The 24,531-nt window shown below is 39.6% G+C and overlaps 1 protein-coding gene across 3 annotated transcripts in view; it reads left to right on the forward strand.

The window, feature by feature from the left end:
- The first annotated feature begins 20,559 nt into the window (after positions 1-20,559).
- LOC144090444 (uncharacterized) overlaps positions 20,560-24,531 on the forward strand; it is an 8,001-nt gene continuing 4,029 nt past the window's right edge. Inside the window, exons 1-2 of one of the 3 annotated variants that reach the window (XM_077621882.1) lie at positions 20,560-20,812; positions 23,293-23,459. The gene's annotated coding sequence lies outside the window, so the exon portion shown is untranslated. Of the gene's footprint in view, positions 20,813-20,848; positions 21,321-23,256; positions 23,460-24,531 lie in introns of those variants that run through there. The other 2 variants (XM_077621880.1, XM_077621883.1) reach the window with 2 other exon arrangements.

Here is a 24,531-nt window from a genome sequence, read left to right on the forward strand (position 1 = left end):
CCCTTCATAGTAACACATTTGTTCTCCCTATTAAAACCATGAATATGGAGGTGGAAATTGTGAATGAGGGGGCATCTTATATGAGAGAAATTGTAAACTTCAAAGATTTTAAGGCAATTTTAAGGGTGTGGATTATACACAGAGGTGGCTAATATGTGAGAAAATACGGTAAATGAATCTCGCGTGCGTTATACCGAGAAAGAAGCTAACATTTGAAAAACGGCAGTGATATCTTTTTCCAAGGACACCAAGCGGGTGGTAACCGCTAAGAATAAAAAAAAAGAACCAGCAATATGAGAGATTTACGCCGTAGCTACGGCTGTGAAGCTGGCATGGCGAGAGGAGATCAACACACTGCTCAGAACCCCTAGAAGCCCCTCCAGCACAGGCTAAGCTCTATCCCTGGCGGACTGCCACTCAGTCATTACCTGATGTCCATTTTTGTTTGCCCTCTCGCTCAAATCAGCCGAGATAAACTGCAGCTCACCCGCTACCTTAATGACAGAAGCTATGAAAATGGCTGTACTGAAGGACAGACAGTATCCTGCCTTCATCTGTGCTTTGGTGAGATAAAAATGTCTAGTAGGGACTCCTTACAGGTAGATGATAGAGGAAAGGAAGGCACACAAACAGATCGGGATCATCTTATGCAGGATAATGGCCTTCCACTCATCCATTGTGCACTGAAGGGCACGTCACTGTGTGCGCCTAAACGCACCACACAGTTTGGATGGATCAGGCAATTTCATGGAGCTAAAGTAGACAATGATAATCCACTTATATTGAGGAATGAGAATGCCTATGGATCCATGTTCATCCTTTAATTAATCCTTTCTGATATTGGCTGCACTCAGATTCTTCACACAATTACTATTGACTGGAAGTAATACTTGACCGGGAGATGCTCCTTCTTTGGATCGCCGCATTTATTTGGAGCATTGCTGCGTACTTTTCTGTGCGCTCCACTGGTGCATCGCCACCAATAAAAATAGTAGTGGGTCTGGTATTAATGAAATACTTTGATAGAAAGTAGACTAGTTTAAAAAAAAAACAATAAAACACCTTAACTAGGATTCAATTAAGATGATAAAAACAGAAACAGCCAAAGATATATATCAGTGGAGAACAAGAAATTCTAAGCAATATTTTTCACTCGCTTTTGCTTTTAGTCTCTGTGAGTGAAGCGTATAATGGACATTTTGTTCATGGTTCAGCGTTTTGAGAAAATGTGCTTGTATGAGTGTTTGCTCCTCGTTGTGAGATGTAAAGATCAATTCCACTCAAGCTAAGTAAGATGAGATGAACTGGCCTTCAGAACTAGAAGTAGGCAGTCTTTTTCCACTCACACTAATAGAAAACATTTATGTAGCATGTAATGACTTTCTTTTCCATCTGTCTTTACATATGTCTTAATCCATTGTATTTGTGCGATCTTAAAAAGTCTAAACAAAAAAAAGTCTTAATTTGGAATTGAAGGCCTTAAAATGTCACAAAATGCTCCTAAAATCTCATAAAACGTCTAAAATACAATTTTGAAAGGTCTTAAAAATCCAATGACTTTACTTTTATTTACAATATGCCTAAACTTCAGTCTCGTATAAAAGTGTTTTGATTTTTGAGGACACCATAACGCAGGGGTGTCCAAACTATGGCAGGTGGAAACTTCACCCCGATGGCCATTTTTTATAGGCCCGCAACTAATAATGAAAATACAATTGAATGTTGACTGCACAAAAACCTTAAACAGAGCTGCCAATCTCCGACGACCCTATTTCAGGAGTACCCATGTCCCATTTCCGAAGTTTTATGTTTTCATCATGAGTGAATGCAATTCACGCAAAATCGATATAAAATGTTTTTAAAAAAACATAACATAGAACAATTTAAATGAAACTGTTATCATGTTTTTATATTAATTCAAATATTGTGAAGCCGCCTTGTAGTGTCGAGTTTCACTCGCCTGACTTCGGTGCGGGCAGGCGCGGGCTCAATTACCGCTGGTGGCAGTATGATTGGGAGTGCGGATGGTTGTTTGTCTGTCTGAGTGCCCTACGCCCGACTAGCAACCAGTCTAGGGTATAGTCTGCCTTTTTCCCGATGATAGCTGGGTTAGGCGCCAGCAACCCCCGCAACCCTTTCAATGATGGGCGGTATGAAAGATGAATGAATGAAATATTGTTTTTGCAAACTATTGACAGCATAATGAAAAGGAGTATAAAAAGTGAACAAAATATAATTTGTTGATCATTTATTGGCAAATTCCAATTTCCAGAACATTAACATAAGTTTTTCAGCTGGTCTCTAACACGCACTGCCACATCATGCAATGTGCAAATGTCAGTCCTTTTGGAGATGACTTTAACATGGGATATTTCGTTGAATACAAACCAATAAACTTCTGCGAGTGTCTGGGTTTCTTATAAGAAGCTTCATCCAAATTATGATCCACTTTGTGCTTATACCGAGCAGGCGGCATATTGATAAAACTTATTAGTGCTGTGTACTCCTACTTCCTTTAGAACAACCTCGGAAATGATAAGATTTGTTTCAGAACAAAAGACTTGTGGTGTAGTCAGCCTTAATAATACTTACTTCCCTTATGAAATAAATGAAAACGAAAATGTTAAAGAGATAGAGGCTACCTATGCAATCGATTCAGAATCGATTGCCACACTGAAGTCTCACAGGACGAATCATTCGTCAGAACTTGTAACTCGGATGATTCAAAATGCACTCGTCTGACCGAATTCATCCGGTTTACAGTGCAGTTGAACCTAGATGGCAGAAGCCTATCCCAGCTGACTTCAGACACGAGGCGAGGGACACCCTGAATTCGTGGCCTGGGCACCAGGAGACGGACAACCATTCACGCTTACACTCATACGATTTACAGCAGGGGTGGCCAAGTCTAGTCCTCGAGAGCCCCTATCCAGTCTGTTTCCCATATCTCCCTCCTCTAGCACACCTGAATCAAATGATCAACTCAGCAGCAAGCTGTCCAGAAGCTTCATACCGATCCCGATGATTTGATTCAGGTGTGTTGGTGGAGGGAGACATGGAAAACAGACTGGATAGGGGCTCTCAAGGATCGGACCTGGCCACCCCTGATTTAGTGTCCAACCAGACTACCATGCATGTTTTTGGAATGTGGGAGGAAACGGGAGTACCCAGAGAAAACCCACGAAGGCCCGAGGAGAACATGCAAATTCCACACAGGAGGACTGACCCAGCCACTCATTCACCGGGCAAGCCCACATAATAATGTATCATCTGATATTAAAACTGAAATTTTTACTACGCTTTCCATGACGCCGGGCGGGACAACAAAAGCCTTTGTTTTGATTCCCATGCCAAGCTATCCATCTATCATGGGTATATTTTACTGCAGTTTAGCTCATAAACCAACCTATCTCTTTGGCCACACGTCATTTATCACTTGGTCAAAGCAGTTTCATGGAAAATATTCGGATTAAAAGAACAGAATAGACTATATTTTCAAACTGCATCTACTTCCTTCTTTGTCCAATTTTCTAAGTTCACTGTTCGGTTGGATGGAAAAAAGTAAATACTTATACCGGCAGTATCCGTGTTGTTCAAATATCTTACACAATACTAATTGAATTTCTTAGGAATAAAAAACAAATAACTAAAATGCTGCCCGCTACAGCAATGAAAGTAAATGGAAGAGCATTCGTGTATACTGAAGTATATACTGACCCAGGGATAAGGAGAGTTGAAGTACTAACAATAATGAAACTAAATGGAGGAGGACATGTTCGCAAAGAACTCGTCCGTTTATTACGTCACTCAATAGTAGTACTGAAATATTCTCGCCAAGGGTGAACTAGAAATAAAACTTTTTTTTGTTCCTTTTTAGTGTATTTTACAAAGAAAATCAATATGGATTGTGGCTCACCAAAATCCACTCTATTGAATTTACTAAAGCACACAGTTGTGTGCACAGGTACAGACATCAAATCCATTGCATTTGAAATGGATTTGAAGCCTTGCATTGAATGCTCACGTGTCACTGCCATTAGTGGCGAAGGATGTCCAAACTACTTTAACTAGATCATCTGAACGCTGCCAACCTTCCCAGTAAAATTTAATCTACACCAGGGGTAGGGAACCTATGCCTCGGGAGCCATATTTGGCTCTTTCCATGGGGGCATATGGCTCTCCACTAACCTGTGAGGTAAAATATGGAAATCATTGGTGAGAGAACTGAGTCCCGAACGCACTAATAAGAGCGTCACTGCGGTGTCGACACTACCTGTACCCCTACTTTAATCATAATTTAGTTTTTTATTACTCTTCTGCATGCATGACATCATTGATACTGATTTATTAGCCACAGCATAACAATGTTGTCAAAAGAATTCAGAGACTTGTTGTACGTTAAAAGTGATGAAATGACAAAAAAAATTAAAAATCCCACTTTCATATATTTTTACTTTTCAATCCCGAGAATGGCTCTCAAGAAATAACATTAGAAAATATTAATTGTTTATGGCTCGCTCTGTCAAAAAGGTTCCCGACCCCTGATCTACACCATTTATCACCATCAATGGCGGCCAATCTGGTTATACAGAAAAAATACATTTTTAAGATTTTTTTACCCAATTTGGATCCTCTAATAATTAATTACATGATCATATTTGGTGCCAATGTTCCCTCCAAGCTGCGCGCGTGCGCAATTACCCACTACTCTCGTCTTCTCTGCGCACAGCAAATCATATGGAGCGCACAAAATAAAATCCCAATTATTTTTTTTAGCTGTGAGGCCGACGCGCAAACCACTCATCCGCCGGGCCGCCCATTCATAGATATTAATCATTACATTTTATTATTACTAAATCATTTATGTGTAGTAGACATACACCTGCTTATGGCAGGTGTGATACTGGTGTGTGCACATAGCGAGCAATGATGATGTTGCTCACACCGGTACTCAGTGTGCTCGGGGAGGTTGTCTTTCTGCCCAGACAAACAAAAAATTAGAGGGAACATTGTTTGGGACATCTTAATAATTTCATTTATTTTAAGAATGTTTAAGAATATTTTGTACCCAGGATACACACTGCGTCTCGAATTCCTTTTGGAGGGAGGAAACAGGATTATTGTCAATTTATGAGCAACTTCAAACAGAGGCTGTCCGGAGATTGCAGGTGGATTATGTTCTACTAAATCCAAGAGGTGGCATTTTGACGGTCTGGCCCCCTGGAGGTCCGTGTTTATCTTTCTGATGACTTCTTGAAAGAGCGTTGTGTCGTGCTATGCCTGTCACAGGATCTTTGATGTGGCTTGAATAAAAATGCAGACAAGACATCATTTTAATAAATCACATAATTTAAACAGTTTGCACACATGCTTAACATTTTCTGACACTATTCATGTAAATTGTACATACATTATAATTAATATACACATGGAAAAAGGTAGCTAACCTGAAGACAATAGATCATTCTGGTATTAAATTAAAAATGAATATTAAAGCACATAAACGTGTTCAATTCCTGATAACAGTCATGGTTGGCAGAGCAGAAGAATGTTAAGACATTTTTAAAGCATGGAGACCGGTACATAGGCAGGAAATAGATTCTCATAACTCGAGCAGCAAAGTTGCAAACACTAAATTGTGTATGGCAGCTCAAGTGCAATTTGTTGGGCACTCAAGGACGTCAAGGCACCTGGAGAGGATTTCCGGCTTCAATGCAAAGCTCAACTTTCAGAGAAAACATCCCAGCACATGAATCACTAGAGCATGTTATGACCATAAACATAATTCCCACTTCTGGACAAAGTCAGCAAATTATCTAGTGGCTTTTAAGATCATTGGGAAAGATTATTTTGTGGTTTAGCATGAGTTAAGAGTGATTACACAAAATCTCCTCCAAAATTGCAGAAAGGAAAGTGTTTGTGAAGTGAAGGGATACCGTACTGCTTATTCTCACATAGCTAGGGACAATTTACAGCAGGGGTGTTCAGACTTTTTTGCCTCAAGATCTACTTTTCAAGGAGTTAACCGTATACGATCTATCTATTTTGCAGGCTACTGACAAAGCTTAGCAACTATGTAATGATATACAGACGCTCCCCTACTTACGAACGCAATTGGTTCCGAGCGATTGTTCATGAGTTGAATTTGTTTGTAAGTTGATTCAGTGCTATATTTTGTATTATAATTTATGTTTAAGGCCGATATAAGTATATTGAAGGTTTATATAAGTGCATTTGTATGTTTAAGGCTTGTATAAGTAACACGCATTGGTTTGTACTGAAAAAAAAACATTTAATAAAATGGAGAGAATATGTACAGTACTGTAGAGAGAGAGAGAGATTTATGTATTAGAAACTGGCCAAAAGAAGCGACCTAATGACGATTGCACAGTTTTCTTCTTTTTTTCATCATAAATGATGCGGTAGCACTGTTTGGCATCATTCAATTGATTTGCAAACTTTGTGCAACGTTCAATATTTATGTCCTGCTGCTCGATCTTTCTGTTTATAAATGGTGTTGAATGTGCAACGCTCACCACTCTCACGCGCATCAAGCTTCATTATTATTGCCACTCGTTTCAAATGAAATGGCCTGCCTCTTCCTTGCAACTCCCTCAATAGAAGCCTTTAGCTTTTTACCAACCATACTCAATATTGGATGCATGAGATATTTAATGATACAAATGAAAAAGGTTCTTTGCACACTGGAGATACATTCACGCACTTCTGCATTGCAACGAAGAAGAAGGTAGATGCTGGGTGAGCTGAGCTCTCACAGCGCCAGGCGTCGGTATTAGCGGCGGAAAGAAGTACTACTCCGAAAAAGGCGCGAAATACAAAATTGGACTTGCGAACATTTTTGGACTTAAACGCAATTTGCAGACATGTTCGTATGTACCGTTGTTCGTAAGTTGAATGTTCGTAAGTAGGGGAGCGTCTGTAACTCGCATTAGACCAAGGGTGTCAAACTCAGGTTGGTTCGCGGGCCACAATAACATCAACTCGATTTCATGTGGGCCGGACCATTTTAGATATAATATTTAGATTTTTTTAAAAATTGGATTATAAGAACTAGATCAAAAGCCCTAAATATTCAGTTTTTTTATAGATATAAAACTGTTTATTTGAACTTTTTTTTCTTAGTAAGGGAAAACATCTAATAACCATTTGTTTTCCATTTCAAATGGAAACAATTTTTTAAAGAATTATATTCAATATTAAAGTGGAAAACCGAAAATATTTTTACATATTTATTTTTAGATTTTCCAAAATGCTTTTTGACCTAAAAACACCAAAAGAAAAAAAATGGCAAAAAATTGCAAATATTGATTTAAAAAGGGGGAAATCAGGAAATATAATATACATCTATAATCTTCATTTGAATTTGATCCTAAAACAGAAAGTTGGCACTCATGATTTACTTATTCGGGCCGCACAGAATGATGCGGCGGGCCAGATTTGGCCCCCGGGCCGCCACTTTGACACCTGTGCATTAGACTGTCAGCATGTATGGGAGCGGCAGGGAACAGGGGTGAAAATCCTCTCTCGATTCACGCTAAAGCTTACAGCGGACATGCCAAATTCACAAAAGCCTAGCTAAGGAAACCAACAGAGGGGAGGGATCAAAATGTTATTGTCGTGCTATCTACCAATAGTGCCTTGGCGATTTACCAATATTTCCTTGGCGATCTCCCGGTTGATTGCGATCTACGTAATGGGCACCGCTGATTTTGAACGTTCAATTAGCCTAACGAGCATGTTTTTGGAATGTGTGAGAACACCAGAGTACCTGGAGAAAACTCACGCAGGCATGGGGAGAACATCCAAACTCCACACAGGAAGGTCGGAACCCACCAGGGATTGCTCAGAATTTTGAGGCAGACGTGCAAACCACTCCTCTGCTGTATTGCCCAAGAAAATTTTATTTATTTATTATTCAAGACAGGATAGCTGCTTGTAGCTACTACAGTAGTGTCTGCCATGAAAAGAACAACATGATACACTGTGTACCTCCAACATTCCCAGTTCACCTCAAACATGACCTGTTACAGTACATTCCATGCTGCCATGACATTAGACCAAAAAATTCTCAGGCTTTTCTCAGATTATTATTGAAAATCAACTGTATTTCTGATCTGACATCAGAAAAAAATATTCTGTGTCTTTCGTAGAGCTTTGAGATGATATTGTGAAGATTGTTTTTGCCAGACAGAAAAATCAATATTGTGCTGTAGAGCAGCAGGCCACAGAGGTGACAGTGGGGGAAGATGACTCACAATCAGGAAAGCTGCAACAGGGCAAGGATAGATGTGAAAGTGTTACAAAATGAACAATTCCCAAATGTAATACTATGACCGGGAGGGGGGTAATTATACAGACAAGACAGCCTGAAGATTAGATGGCACCGTGGGACTATGAAAATTAGCACATGAATTGTGGTGAACACAAAAACAGAAACTTTTCTCTATTACGAACCTGAGATTTTGAACTGACCAAGCAAATGGTCAAATTGTTCAATTGCTCTCAGTCACTCAGTTAAACTAGATTGGACACGTACCTTTATATATATGCATATATATATATATATATATATATATATATATATATATATATATATATATATATATATATATATATATATATATATATATACTTCAGAGACACGCTTATTTATTTATATATTTATTCATGTATTTATTTATTAACTTACTTATTACCTATCTATTTATGTCTAAAATGCCTTTCCTATTTCTGCATCCTCACCCTCTTGCTACTGTGACAACGAAATTTCCCGAATACGGGATGAATAAAGTTATCCAATCCAATCCAATCCAATTGTTGTCAAGCGCTTTTGAATACCTGCATGGGGCACGTATTTTTTTTACTAAGATCAATCATTTTTTACCTAGGTCTACAATGTCTTGTGTCTCTGCCTTGCTAATGCAACTAAGAAATTTCCTGAATACGGGATGAAATAATCTAATCTAATCTACGCAATGCCTACTAGGATTCGATGAGTGGAAGACAGGTTTCAACACCACGTCTGGCCATTTTTTACAATGTTCCCGCCGTCTTCCAGAATATGATCAGTACCGTTTTACGTGCCGATCTGAACCATTTTGTTTTTTTTGTATTTGGATGACATTTTGATATGTTCCTGCACCCTTGAGGTTCATGTCAACCACGCAACGTGATGTTGTCAGAACACAATCTATATGTAAAGCCCTCATGCTTTGAGTCCAGCCGTGTGTTCACTTCCCCCTTGTGACACGGTGCATAAAGTAAAAAAAAATCGCAACCACAATTTCTCATATATTGGACTATTTTTTTATACAAGTAAATTAATGATAAAATGTCATATGTGAACAACCTTACTTTGTGCTGCATAACTCATTTGAAAAATATAACTTGTATTGGCGGAAAAACGGTAATCAGGCGCATGCAAAAAATGTGCAGTCAGGATGTCCCTAGAAGAGACCCCATGAATCTTTGCAGTGTTGAGTGGGTGTATTCTCCGCCTCATCTCTCCAAAGCGTGCAGTATGAAGCTTATCCCTTCGTGATCCAAATGTTGTTTCTTTCAATTCCTGTGGGTGAAAGGTGTTCTCCACAGTCAAGTATTCATGGAGGCAGGATGCAGCTGTGCAACCATCCTGACATTTCAGTGGGAGGTAGATGTTGAAAGTTGACAAAGAAGCAAAAAAATGCTCCCACAGTTATGTGTACATAAAGTACACTTGGCTTTCTGTTAATTAGGAAGTAATTACCATATATTCTAAACTAATGACATATTAGATATGCATGAGCTTTGTTCTCAATTACAATTCAGCATCTTTTATTGAATCTAATGACAATTGTACGTGCTTTCGTAAGTGAGGCAGAAAAAAAGGTTGCTTGCAAGTCGATTATTGTAATTATCTTATAAAGTTTTCAACAAAAAAAGCTCTAACTGATTTCTTGTTCTTTCATTATGAATTGGAAAGCAGCAAAAAGGCATAAGATGTTATATTAATACTAATCCACTTGTACCTCTATACATAAAAATGTGTCTACATATTACATTTTCAGGTTACAAAATCCTTTGATAAGCAAATTACTGTTCCAAAATACTAAAACAAGATCCAAATAATAAAATTCCCCATAATATAAATAAATGTTCTCTATCCATTATTCAATTTGTTCTGTTGTGCTTGGGTGTCTCCATGTTTTATTTATTTATTTATTTATTTTGTCTGTTTTGTTTGTTTTTTAAGTGTGGCTAAAGGAACTTTGTTACTCATTTAAAATTACTGGTGGAAAGGAAATGTGAAGCGGGCCTTGTTATCCATTTCTGACAAATATTGCAAGTTCTATTTCATGTTAAGTTCTCATTCATCTCCCGTATTGTGTATCCTCGCATGGATCGTGAGGTTGCTGGAGCCTATCCCAGCTGACTTAGGGTGAAAGGTAGAATGACACAAATATTACATTTTCACAAAGTCTATACCTTCAGGGATTTTATATCATGTATAATGACATACATTTAGAAGTATTTCACAAGTATCAAAAGCTTTTAGTATTGAGAATTGCATGCCATAGGTCAATACAGTGGTACCTCGACATACGATCTTTATCCGTTCCGGGACTGAGCTCGTATGTCGAGCTTCTCGTAACTCGAGCGAACGTTTCCCATTGAAATGAAGTAAAAACAAATTAATTCGTACCAACCCTCTGAAAAAACACCAAAAACAGGATATTGGATTGGAAAAACATTTTTATTTGTTCTGATTCGCCATATATTGACAAAGTAACAAATAAGAAGTGGTTTAATAGTACTAAAATGTATTTAATAGAACTATGAAATTAGACGCGGAGGATACACGGACGGACATACACATACGTAGAAGCGGGTGGGTGGGGGAGGGGGGTATTGGGGGGACTTTATCCACGGCAACGCACTTGTAACCGAACAAACAAATTTAAATTAACTTGGATTATTATAGACAGACACTCAAATATACATTTAATGTAACTTTACACAAAACTGAATTCTAATTTTGTTTTAATCTTTTTTACCTTTGTTCGACGGGTTGACTCCACCCGGACGTTCATCCGGAGTCTTCAAAACGAACGCATCAAGAGTTGTTTGTTTTTGCCTTCCCTTCAAAATATTTCGAAAATGACGCGCACAAATGGATCACAATACGATAACGCGCGACCACTTGCCAGCTTGTCAGGGTGCCTCTTTTCTACAAAATCCGAAAACTCTTCCCACTTCGCTAGCATGTCTTTGATATCCTTTGTAGCCAGGATAGGTTTACACCACTGGGAGTGCCTTCTCCCCTGCCATGATGAATGTCCGCCTGGGCATTTTCTTCCAAAAAAGACCAGTTTCGTCGCAGTTGAACACTTGTTGGGGGATGTAACTTTCCTGGGTGATAATCGAGGCAAATGTGTTGACAAATTCCACCCTGGCTTTCGAATTGGAACTTGCTGCTTCCCCGTGTCTAATAACCGAGTGTATTCCAGATCTCTTTTTAAACATTTCAAACCAGCCATGACTCGCTTTAAAGGGTTCTGAAGGTGTTGAAGGCTCCCCCTTTTCAGATCCTTTCTTTGTTATTAAACACATGTAAATTCCGCTGGCTTTTTCACATATAGTTGACTCGGTCACACTATCTCCTGTAAACTGTTTATCTTTTATCCACTATAAAAGAAGGCTCTCCATCTCGTCATGAATGTCACTGCGCCGGCGGAAAAGCAAGCTCGGTGACACGTACACCACTCTCATATTTTTCAATTATTTCACGCTTAATGTTGATTGTCAACGTTCGCCCTTTCTTTGCACAACTCTGCAACTCTGTTCACTTTGTATGTAGTATTACGCATTGACTAACGGTGGGAAAAAACGGGGGGAAATGCAAAGCTCTGCCCCGTGCTCGTAGATATATTTTATACACGAAAGAGATGCGGCAAAAAAGACAGTGCCATGGCCACCTGGCTTTCTCACATCTCTAAATTTTTCTCGTATCTAGGGCGAATTATTCGATCGAATATTTCATCGTAGCTCGAGCATCTCGTAGGTAAAGCTGCTCGTATGTCGAGGTACCACTGTATTTGCAGTGTTGACCCTTCTTTTTCAAGACCTCTGCATTTCTCCCTGGCATGCTATCGATCAACTTCTGAACCAAATCCTGACTGATGGCCGTTCATTCTTGCCTAATCAATTCTTGGAGTTTGTCAGAATTTGTGGGTTTTTGATTGTCCAGCCGCCTCTTGAAGATTGAACACAAGTTCTCAATGGGATTTATTTCTGCAGAGATTCCTGGCCAAGGGCCCAAAACCTTATTGTTTTGTTCGCTAAGCCATTTTGTTATGACCTTTGCTCTCTGGAAAGGTGCTCCATCAAGAATGGACGGCGATCACTCAGGATTTGGTTCAGAAATTGATCGACAGCATGCCAGGGAGAATTGCAGAAGTCTTGAAAAAAAAGCCTCAACACTGCAAATATTGACCTATTGCATGCAATTCTGAATAAAAGCTCTTGATACTTGTAAAATGCTTCTAATTGTATGTAATTATACCATAGAAACATCTGGCAAACACCTAAAACCCCAAAGGAACAGACTTGAAGATGTAATATTTGTTTCATTCTCAAACCCTTTGGCCATGACTGTACACCCTAGACTGGTCGCCAGTCAGCTGTAGAGCACACAGAGAGATAGATGACCATTCACATTCTCAATCATAACATCACAAGTGGGAATCGAGCCCGCAACAAAGTCAGGCATGTGAACCACTACACCATCAGGGAGCTATAATGTTAAGCTGATTTGAATTGATAATTTGAAGTTTGGGTGGCCTGATGGCGCGAGTGGTTAGCGCGTAGGCCTCACAGCTCTGGTGTCCTGGGTTCAAATCCAGGTCATGTCCATCTGTGTGAAGTTTGCATGTTTTCCTCGGGTCTGTGTGGGTTTCCTCCGGGTACTCCGGTTTCCTCCCACATTCCCAAAACATGCATGGTAGGCTGATTGGACACTCTAAATTGCCCCTAGGTATGGGTGTGAGCGTGCATGGCTGTCCGTCTCCTTGTGCCCTGCGATCGGCTTGCCCCCGATTCAGGGTGTCCCCCGCCTCTGGCCCGGAGACAGCTGGAATTGGCTCCAGCACCCCCCGTGACCCTAGTGAGGATAAAGCGGTTTCGAAAATTAGATAAGAATTTGAAGTTGTTAAGCTTATTAGTTTATTACTCAATAGATTTACTAGACCTGCATTTATTGATCCTTTTACTACCAAAATTCATAGAGCTCAATGGTAACTGACTCTGCCTAGTTTGTCTTTTGGATGAAATTATCCTGCATCGGCATAACTTATTGACGTCCTTAATGACGTGAGAGTTGTGCTGGTTATAGAGGTAAGAGTAGTGTAGGAATCTCAATAAAAATCTATGTATGCATGCCATTTGAAAAAGTGTGTACTTCAATAAAACATGGATTGAACCAAACTGTTGGACATTTGTCATTTGATGAGATAAAGTTCCTCCTGGGTCTTAGAGTATCCATAACAGGGTGGAGAAAATGAAAGTGATTTACACAGATGAAACATTCTATTACAAGGTTCCAAGGAGGCCAGCGGAGCGCAGGAATTTAAGCAGGATTTCAAAATGAAATAGCCGATGCAGGAAATGTATTTACGTTTAGGGGATTTTGTAACTTGAATTTTGTTAGCATATATTGGAACAGTAATTAGCATATCAAAGGGTTTCATAACCTGAAGATTTTAAATATAGAAGCATTCATAAGTAGAGATACCATTGTAGATTTAGCTGCAGTTTTATCGAATAAACAATTTTTTTTTAATGTCTATTCCATTTTGGCACCAGCGCTTCGGTGGGGCGAGTGGTTAGCGCGTCGGCCTCACAGCTCTGGGGTCCTGGGTTCAAATCCAAGTCACATCCACCCACCTGTGTGGAGTTTGCATGTTCTCCCCGGTCCTGCGTGGCTTTCCTCCGGGTACTCCGGTTTCCTTCCACATTCTAAAAACATGCACGGTAGGCTGATTCGACACTCCAAATTGCCCCTAGGTATGGGTGTGAGTGTGCATGGTTGTCCGTCTCCTCGTGCCCAATGATCGGCTGGCCACCGATTCAGGGTCAGCTGGGATAGGCTCCAGCACCCCCCGCGACCCTGGTGAGGATAAAGCGTTTCAGAAAATGTGATGAGATGAGATTTTGGCACCTGCTATTTTTGTGTCACTCTATATTTACCTATTTTTTCTAATTTAGTTTCAAAGTGCTTGAAATTCACCAGAGTTTGCATAGTTTTCCGTTTTTGATTGGTTGACATTTTACTACTATTTACGAAAACACTCCTACAGCAGAATGTGGAATTGGACACATTGTAACATTTTGCAGACAAAGTAATGAAGTGTCAAACTCTTGGCCTCCATCAGCACTTGCAGTGCTGCCAAAGGACACGTGAAGCCATTAATGCCAATTGCAATAATGGAAAGAACTTAAAGCTTTTGGCACTCTTAAATCATCGCAAAGTAATTGGCTACGCTTGGGCACTCTTAAAAATGGTTCTTCTTTACTTTGCTCTCAGTATTATTTCAATCTTATTTCATTCAGTTTTATGGTGGTGTCTTCATTATTTTCATTCTCAATGAAATCTCCACACAGTGAGTTTTCAACTCATTGCCGAAATTTCACCGTAGAAGAATGATGAGCTGAAAAGGCGTTTTGCGTGTTAGAGTATGCTCATACTCAGTCATCTCAGTGCAGCGTGCCTTTTTCACAAATTTTGCAAAGGCACCAACTACAAAACAAATGAGGAATTGGGACCAAAAATTTCAAGAAAAGGGCTGGAATGTGGGTTTCCATACTTGTTCTTCTAACACTCTTCCAAGGACTACGCAGGAGGGCTTCACCAACCTGTCTCTGCTGATGTGCATGGCCGTCCTGGTGATTTAGGTATGCATAAGTAGCCTCTTTCTCACGCTGCACTCTCTTTGGTGACTGACTTCGAGCATACTCAAACATGCGAAATTCATTTTCTTTTGAAGTGAATGGCATTTCTTAACCTGAAAAGATTAAAATGCCTAAACTTAAAATTTTTCGACAGAAGCTGTGAAAATTTGAGGTAATTCCAGTGAGAGTTGTTGAAATTATTGGCCTACGAAATGGGGTTAAACATTTTGAAACACCCTGTATATGTAAATTAACATAAATATGTGATGTCCCTTGTTAAATAAATCAAACTGAAACTCATATATATATATATATATATATATATATAAAAGGGTGATTTCAAAAAATCACAAATCTCACTTTTTTTTTTTTTTTACAAATCAGTCGTACAGCACCAAATAAGGTTGCAAACCAATTGTTTCAACAACATATTTTACATCAACATCAACAATGTATAGACTTGGATCACTGAATGTGACAAATTTCTATAATGATTTCTTGACTACCTTTTGCTGTCGTTGGACATTTCCCCTTTTTTCTGCAAGGAATATAAACATGCTAAAACATGCTGTAAATATATATACTTTTTTTTCATTCATTCACTCACTTTCTGAACCGCTTTATCCCCACTAGGGTCACAGGGGGTGCTGGAGCCTATCCTAGCTGACTTCGGGCCAAAGGCAGGGAACACCCTGAATCGGTGGTCAGCCGATCGCAGGGCACGAAGAGACGGACAACCATTCACGCTCACTCTCATACCAGGAGAAAACCCACACAGGCCCAGGGAGGACATGCAAACACCACACAGACCTGGATTTGAACCCAGAACCCCAGGGGTGTGAGGCTGACATCCAAACCACTCAAGCCGCCGGGCCGCATATACATTCTTTGCAGTATATATTTATATTTGTTTTTTTGTTATTTTAACTCAGTAACTGTCATAGAAAGTGATTATGTTCCACTGCCATTGGCAGCGAGAGACGTCCAAATCAATTTAATTCGATTATTCGTGGATCGCTGCCAACCTTGCCAGTCAAAATGGTTCAGGCGTCTCACACCATCAATGGCAGCAAATGAGTCAATACTTAGAAATGTAAAGAAATACCTCTTTTAAAACACGATCCTTTTGATCCAATTTTGGTCTGCTTATAATAACATGACCATCCTGATCGGATTGGGGGACATCCCTCGTTTTAAGAGTCATTTGACTTTTTTGGGATTCTTGCTGAGAATCGTATGCCTTACCACTGATTAGCACTGTGAGCAGCATCAGGATGCTTATTAAGTTTGATAACAATGCATTTACCTCACTGTTTCATAGCTATGAGCTAATATGAAAGCTTTTAATTGGACTCCTTGGTGTGCTTCCATGGCCTAATTGTATCTGCTTCACATAAAGCAGGGACTCTCTTTTTGTGTCTGGTTTATTTGAAGGCTGGTCTCCTGGTGGTTCACGCCCCTGACCTTGGTGCGGGCAAGTGTTGGTTCGATTCCCGCTTGGTGGTGGTATGATTCTGAGCGCGTATGGTTGTCTATTTCTTGATGTGCCCTACGGCTGTTTGGCGACCAGTCTATGGTTTAGTCTGCCTTTTGCCCGAAGTCAGCTGGGATCGGTTTCAGCAACCCCTGTGAGGATGCGCAGTACGGATGATAAATGAATGAATATTCTAAGTTGGCCTTTAAGAAACCATTTTGACTCCTCTGAAATGGTAAATAAGGGACCATTTTTGCTAAGAGCAATGTAGACGAACATTCAGAGTAATTGTAATGTGGTGTTTTAACAAACTGTTAAAAAAGTGCAGCATAATAAAAATAAGTTTATCTTTGTGTTTGGGTCCTTCTATGTGTGTTTTACAGTCAGTAATTGCACCATGTATCACCCTGAAGTCCTACATTCATGTTGTGCAATGCTGTAGACGGCTTCAACATGGGATATTTCGTCGAATATGAACCAATAAACTTCTGCGAGTGTCTGGGTTTCTTATTAGAAGTTTATTCCAAATCGCCATCCATTTTGCGCTTAACCCGAGCATGCATATTGATAAGACCTACCAGTGCTGTGTACGCCTACTCCCTTTAGAATAACTCCGGAATTTGTTTCAAAACAAAAAACTGGTGGTTTAGTTAGCCTTAATAATACTTATACGTCCCTTATGAAAAAAATTAAAACGAAAATGTTAAAGCGATAGAGGCTACCTATGCAATCGATTCCGAATCGATTGCCACGCTAAAGTCACACAAGACGAATCATTCGTCAGAACTTGTAACTCTGGTTTACAGTGCAGTTGAATCAATATGGCGGAAGCTGTAGCTATGGTGTGAATGTCGAGACCGTTAAATTAGAAATTTGGTACTTTTCAAAAACAATTGACAATTTTTTTCGATTTCCGGAGTTTAGGGAGGTTGTCCGAAGTCCTGGCGTTTGCGTTGCATTTCCGGGTAAACTCTGAAAATTCCGAAGTAGTTGGCAGCTCTCTTGTATAATGCCAATAAAGGCATTACATTCTATTAAAATTCTACACCGTTTTGTTTGGCCCGTGGGCCAAAGTTTGGACACCATTGCTCTACGTATGACGCTCACAATTAAGTTCTTCTGCACAGTCCAGCAAGATTAGAACTGATATTTGCTATCCAAGGACAAAATTATTTTTAATCAGATTTCATCAACTGCACTGTTCACTGCAGTTCACAAAAGGAGCGAGCTTGACTGCTTTGGGTGGTAAGGGGGTGGGGTCTCTTTGCCACAGAGTAAAATGTTGTCACCTCTGTGGCAAATTAGAGAATTGAAAATGATTCACTGATGGATTGCGACTGCACAGCAACAGATCATATTAAGGCGGAAAAGCGTTAATCTAAAGCGTTGATGGCTCTAGCTAGCATGACCCATGTTAAGGTCCTGCTGAAGCCGCCAGCTGAGCACGCTTTCCATTAGAGCAATCTTGAAGTGTCAGTGACAGTAACACACTGTGTCTGGTCATATGGACCCTGTGATTGGCTGTCGACTAGTCCGGAGTGTACATCGCCGCTCCCCTGCATCATGTCTATCGTGACAGCTAAATGAGATTGCTTTACGACTTGTAGTGACATGAGATCATCTGCCATGGAATCGCAATATTGTGGAAATGTCGTATTTGCTGTATAGTAGCTGCCAATTGTGTCTAACAATGCCTGCTTGTGTACCATTCAAAGGAAACAGCATGTGTGGCCGATTCAATAAAAATTGGACCAAGGGAAAATAATTTTTTCACAACTCTACATTAAAATGGTAAATATTACATTTTGTGACACTCTTACAAATGCCAATGTTTTTGCATTATTCATGCATGTGGTTTTATGTCTTGGTACACCTGGATTAAATCCACCATGGTCACGAAAATGTTTTACAAAACAACTATAGCGACGAATGTAAAACCTCAGCTAAATTGTTGATTGACACCTATTTATGCCCAAATGGGGAAAAAGACTCCAGGGAACAACAATTTAGAAAAGAAAATCATTTGAATGTGTTAGAATAAGGCTAATTGTGCCTCGGAATTGCCAATCTCATGCTTTCCTCGACCTGCATAATTGCATCCTCCATATTGCAAGAAATCCTGACTGTTAAGTTATGCAATGTATCTATAATTCATGTCTTCTAGTGAGTTTTTATAACAATGCAACTCCAGGGTAGTTATAAAATTAGCTAACATGGGTTTGCCTGTACGTATTTATTTTTTCACCTTTTTCAGCATTCTGAAGGCCCTCAGGGTAGCATGCTGCCTCTCACAGATCAGTCTCGGTATTGCAAAAAAAATGAGCTGTCAAAGCTTTCTCCTTAGTGAAAGTTGGTGCCTTTTCCAAAGCTTAGTCATTAACATCAAAGTTGTTGAATCTTGAAAGAAATCCACCCTTAATCTTCCATACAGTCAGCCTCTCTTTGAGCTCAACAAATCTTCTCGTTTGTACTAAATTCCTCCTTTTGGTGCACAGATGCAAAGAGAACCAGCAGCAAGACATAGAAATATTTGCATAATTCCTGTTCACTTTATCCTCAAAAGATCTGCCCTTGAAGAAATTTGAAAGTATTTTTTGACAAGGTTCAACTTAGAGTTACAAATGTAGAAAATCACATTTTCTGAACCGCTTTATCCTCACCAGGATTGCGGGGGGTGCTGGAGCCTATCCTAGCTGACTTGGGTCTAGAGGTGGGGGACACCCTGCATTGGTGGCCAGCCAATTGCAGGGGACAGGGAGACAAACAACCATTGATGCTCACACTCGGGGCAATTTAGAGTATCCAATCAGCCTACCCGTGTGCGGTCGATTGGTCGCCGGTCTTTTGGTTGCCGTCTTTTGGTCGCCGGTCTTTTGGTCGCGGTCTTTTGGTCGCCCCGACCGCGACAACGGGCGACCAAAAGACCGGCGACCAAAAGATCGACGACCAAAAGACCGGCGACAAAACAAGGTAAAACAACACGGTCTACGCATCAATAAAAGCCAACAATGGCCATGAGCAGTTTCACTGAGCCGACGTGTGAGTGTATAAGAGTTTGTATGTACATGAGTTGTCCCCTTAGGAAGGTACGTCCGTCATGGTCTCAACAAGTTCTCCAACAAAAAACAATAAAAGTCCGGGAAATTTGGAGCTTTTCTTTAGCCTAATAATTAATAGTGCATTAAGTATGACTAAATAGTAATTCACAGTTTGTATTTAGGGAAACCCCACACAGGTGGACTGACCTGTATTTGAACCCAGGACCCCAGAGCTGTGAGGCTAAATCTTCCAATTTAAAATTATGCCTATGACAAAAATAAAATGTTTGTTCTAATAATCCTCTTATATGGCTTTAATGTTAAATCACCTTGTTCAAATTATGAAATATAAGTGGTGCTGATATAGGGTAGCCCGGTGGGTGAGTGGTTAGTGTGCCAGCCTCACAGGGGGGGACCTGCATTCAAATCCAGGTCCGCCCACCTGTGTGGAGTTTGCATGTTCACACTGAGCCTGTGTGGGTTTTCTCTGAGTACTCCGGTTTCCTCCCAAATGCAGGAAATACATTAATTATAGTTGCACATATGAGTTGGGTGGGACTTAACAAAACGTTTGGTAATGTGTGATTAATTATATGTTTTAACAACAATCTGTGCATGACATTAACAAGAAAATAGCACAAAATGTTGTGCACTGAATTACAGTACTCTTGCTCTCGCTCTGTCTGCCCCGCTTGCTGCCGGTAGCTGTTAATCTGTTCCTTTTTGTTGAAGACTTCATAAATATTGTATATCCGACACTCGTAACATGTTGTAAAGAACAAGTAAACGTCTTCGCTGATAATTAGGCATTAAATTCCGCATGTATATTCAGAAAGAAAAAATTTCTCAACCAGATCCAAGCGACTCTTTTTCTTAGATTTTTCTAAGAAACGTTTAAAGTCGATCCCTACTGATTTGCTTTTTGGATTGGATAACTTTATTCATCCTGTATACGGGAAATTTCATTGTGACAGTAGCAAGAAAAGGCATAGTTATAAGTTAGACAGTACAGTCAAAGGCCGCAGAACAACAAAGCAAAAGCAAAAAGCACAAAGTACAAAGCAAATCAAAGTCAATTGGATCATTAAGAATCACCAAATTATTAAGACAGAAAACCAGCAAAAACACAAAACGAGCTACGAGTTTCGGTAGCAAAAACGGATAGACTCAAAAAGACGTAAAGTTGGACAAAAACTGGAACCACACACAGGAAGTCTTCCACGAGATGGGGAACTTCTGCAGACTGTGACCGAGGTAGAGAATATGCAGAGTCACTCTTCCAAGTTTATCCGCACAGTTCCTCAGTAGTCTGAAGAAAACAGCAGCAGGGCAGAACTCCTCAACTCCGTGGCTGGTAAGCGCCGACAGCTCTTCCATCTTATCCCACGATGGAATGGTTGGTCAGAAGCGTTGCCTCTCCTCCCAGCACTTTTGTCCAGCTCCGAAACTCCGGCGGCACCGAGGTGTTGCTACTTCCGCTGCGTATTGTAACAGCTAGTCCCATGTGTGTGACAGCGTAGGCATGGCTGAATGGTTCCAAAAAAGAAGTAGCCGAAAGAAGCCATGCTAACAGAACAAGGAAAGTTGTAAAAACATTAAAGTAAAAAGTATAAAGTACAAAGTAAAGTAAAAAAGGATGTATTAAGAAATATTAAAATGTAATTAAAAAAGATAGAAGGGCTGTAAAACACGAAAAAACATACAGAGCTACTCCCACTGGCTCCTGCGTGAACGGCGCCATCTTGGCTAAATAGTGGAATTAAATATAAAAACGATCGACACTTCCCTTGATGGACTAAAACATTTCCTGAGCCCTGTGGCCTCCTGGACGAGATGAGAAGACATATCTGGAATAAACAAAGGTTGGATTTTACATGGTTCACGATATTCCCATAAAAAAATCAAAAAGTTCAATACATCCAAAGCAGGCATTTGGCCCTGCAGTGCAAAAGTAGCCTGAGGCCCTGCATGAGCCCGCTGCTGGCCAGCTTTCATGCTGTGTGCTGCATCTGTAAAAGGATTCTTCATTTGAATTGAAAACACAAGAACAAACCAATTGTCTTAGACTAGATGAGCGTTTTTGTTGTTGTCTGTTGGGCAGAGTTTCAACCATAAGGCTATCGTTTTGCCCATACCCTCCAGTGTAAAGTGCAATACCAACGATGCTTGGCTATTGGCTGGGCAATGCCACTAAAACTAATAATTTGCAGGAAATGGATAATTGCCACATTAAGGAGATTGAACTTCATTCTTCCACTCGACTGATTCTTTTTGTCATTAAGCTACCCCAATGCCTTAAGGAAATGAAAAACAGATCCTTCAAACAATGGATTTTTATTCGTTTATTCATTTTCTGAACCACTTTACCTCACAAGGGTCGCGGGGGTGCTGGACCCTATACCAGCTACCTATGGGCACCAGGCAAGGGACAACCATTCACGCTCACACTCATACCTAGGGGCAATTTAGAGTGTTCAACCAGCCTACCCAACATGTTTTGGGGATATGGGAGGAAACCAGAATACCTGGAAAATCCCACCCATGGCTGTGAGAACATGCAAACTCCACACAGCAGGACCAACCTGGGATCGAACCCTCAACCCCAAAGCCGTTAGGCCAAGGTGCTAACCACTCGTACCCTGGGCCGCTCTCATAGATTTTTAATTGACACTAAATTTTATGTGACTTATTTTACCTGAGGTCTAAATGCACCAGATTTTGCTTTCTTTTGTGAGACACGGACAACAAAATTACCCAAACAACTGTAAAAGATGGCGAGTACAATAATTATCTCAGTGATTGATGGAAATCTCAATTTTAGAATTACATCTGAATGAAATAAGGCTTCTGCCAGTAATTTAAACATAATAATACCAAAAAAGAGACAACTCAAAACAATCATTTATGGGACAGTACGAAATGGTGATGCTAGAGTATGATAGGGTATTTAGTTATGACAGGGTATTACGCAAGAAAGAGTGATGCACTCACCCATATTTTAGACCCTGAGCTATTTCCTTAGAAATGAATAATGCAATATTTTGATTAACACTTCTGAGATTGCTTCTGATTTAACTATAACTGTCAATTACAGGGTATTTCTAGTACGGTTTATAATAATGACGATAATTAGAATAGATTACAACTAACTGACCAAAATATTTTAAATTAATTTAACATGACTTGGACAATCAAGTCAGAAAATAGACAATGGTGTTTGCATTTTTATTTGCCAATGACCAAGTGGCAAATGAAGTGTGGACAATAAATTGGGTTTCTAATGATGTTAACAGAGCATGGTCTAAAATAGAGATTTTCTTATTAAAGTGTAATTATAGTGAGCCGTGGTGGTGCAGGAGGTAACACTATAAAACACGATAAGGTGGCTCTAGACTTTAATACAGATGAGATATTTTACATTATTTTTATTCATTCATTTTCTGTACTGGTTATAAGCCTGGATGAAAAATGAAACGAATGAAAAATTCTGGCATAGGATTTATAACAGATCAGTAACAGCAAAACATCTCTTTAAAAATCAGATTGGAAGTAAAAATGTCGGGACATCCATAGTAACGGTGCTTTGTGCTCCAGTTTGAACTTGTACGGTATAATCTCTTGTTCTCTGGGTCTTACTTCCTCCTCGTATTCCAACATGTCAAATGATAAACACTAGTATGTTTTTAACTCTGTTGAATCATATGCAGTCCATCAAATCCTGTTGTTCTGTTACGTAATTGGTTTTGAAGACCACTCATTGATTGAATTGAATTGAATGCTTTTATTGTCATTGTCAAGTCAACTTTGCAGAAGATATGTCTGCCCCTCCTCCAGGCCAACAGGGGGCAGAAAAGAAAACACAAATCAAAGTCACCTCACCTAATTTCCTGCCTGAGATCATAAGGCATGAGCCAGGATATAAAAATTCAGAGTCCAGCCTTGAAAGGAGACAGGCGAGAAAGGAGCAAGGAATACCCTTCAGACCCGATCACACGCAACTGGTAGGATCAAATAAAAGTACCATTTAGATGCCAGCTGATTGATTCTTAGTTTGTTTTCTCACAACCATAAGTTGCATTCTTTGTATTTTCCTTTAACTTGGATTACTCTTAACGACCAATCTCTGTAAAGTGAATATTTGTGTTTGATTTACTCAATCAATTAATGTACCCATTCACTTCCACTCTATCATTTGATGCTCTTCTGCTTTTCTGTAGTAAATTCAAGATGTTATTAGTAAACTCAAGAGCAACACTTTGATCACCATAGTAACTTGAAACTTGAATGATGTCACATGCTTCCTTCTTTCCTCCTTCTTTAAGGTTTTCAACCTAATCACTTCCTATCACCATAATCTTCAATAAAATTGTAAACTAGAAGGATTTGAGTTGTTCCTGCGTTGAAAAGATCGGGGCCCCTTTTCAAGCTTGGGGCAAAATTTGAAGAAAGTAGAGAGAACTTGACAGTCATTATACAAGTATATACAGCTGCCAGGCTCTTTAACAAAACAAATGGCTGAATGTTAAGACCAACCGTATGTATACATGTACATCTATGTGTATGTATGTATATTTATATATATATGTATATATGTATATGTATATATGGATGTGTATACATATCAGCGACGGTCCATGAATTTAGCGACGCCTTCAGCTGTCGGAATCAATCCAACCCTCAAAAACTGTTTTATGGTTATAAAACCTCTACTGCAGCTACAGCTTGCGACACAAAAAAATCATCAATAATAATATTATTTAGGAATATAGCAATATTTTACTCACCAAAAATCATTTTACCTGTACACAATATCCATTCTCCTTTCTTTCCTCCTTCTTTTCTATCGCCATCGAAACTAATGCTGAAAGTTGAGTCTATCCTGTCGTATTTCTGGCAAACGTTTTTATTCGATTTAGTGCTGAAAATGTTCGTTCCCGATTGTGACAGGTTTGCATGCTTTGGAGTTATGCGACCTTTCTTAATGATTTCCAGCTTTTTTTCTTGAAAAGTCCATCTTGAAAATGGCTTTGACAGTAAATGTGCAAAAGAATCAATTTCTTCTCTTCCTTCAGC

This window comes from Stigmatopora argus, chromosome 16 (assembly GCF_051989625.1).
Source record: "Stigmatopora argus isolate UIUO_Sarg chromosome 16, RoL_Sarg_1.0, whole genome shotgun sequence".
NCBI classification, from domain to species: domain Eukaryota; kingdom Metazoa; phylum Chordata; class Actinopteri; order Syngnathiformes; family Syngnathidae; genus Stigmatopora; species Stigmatopora argus.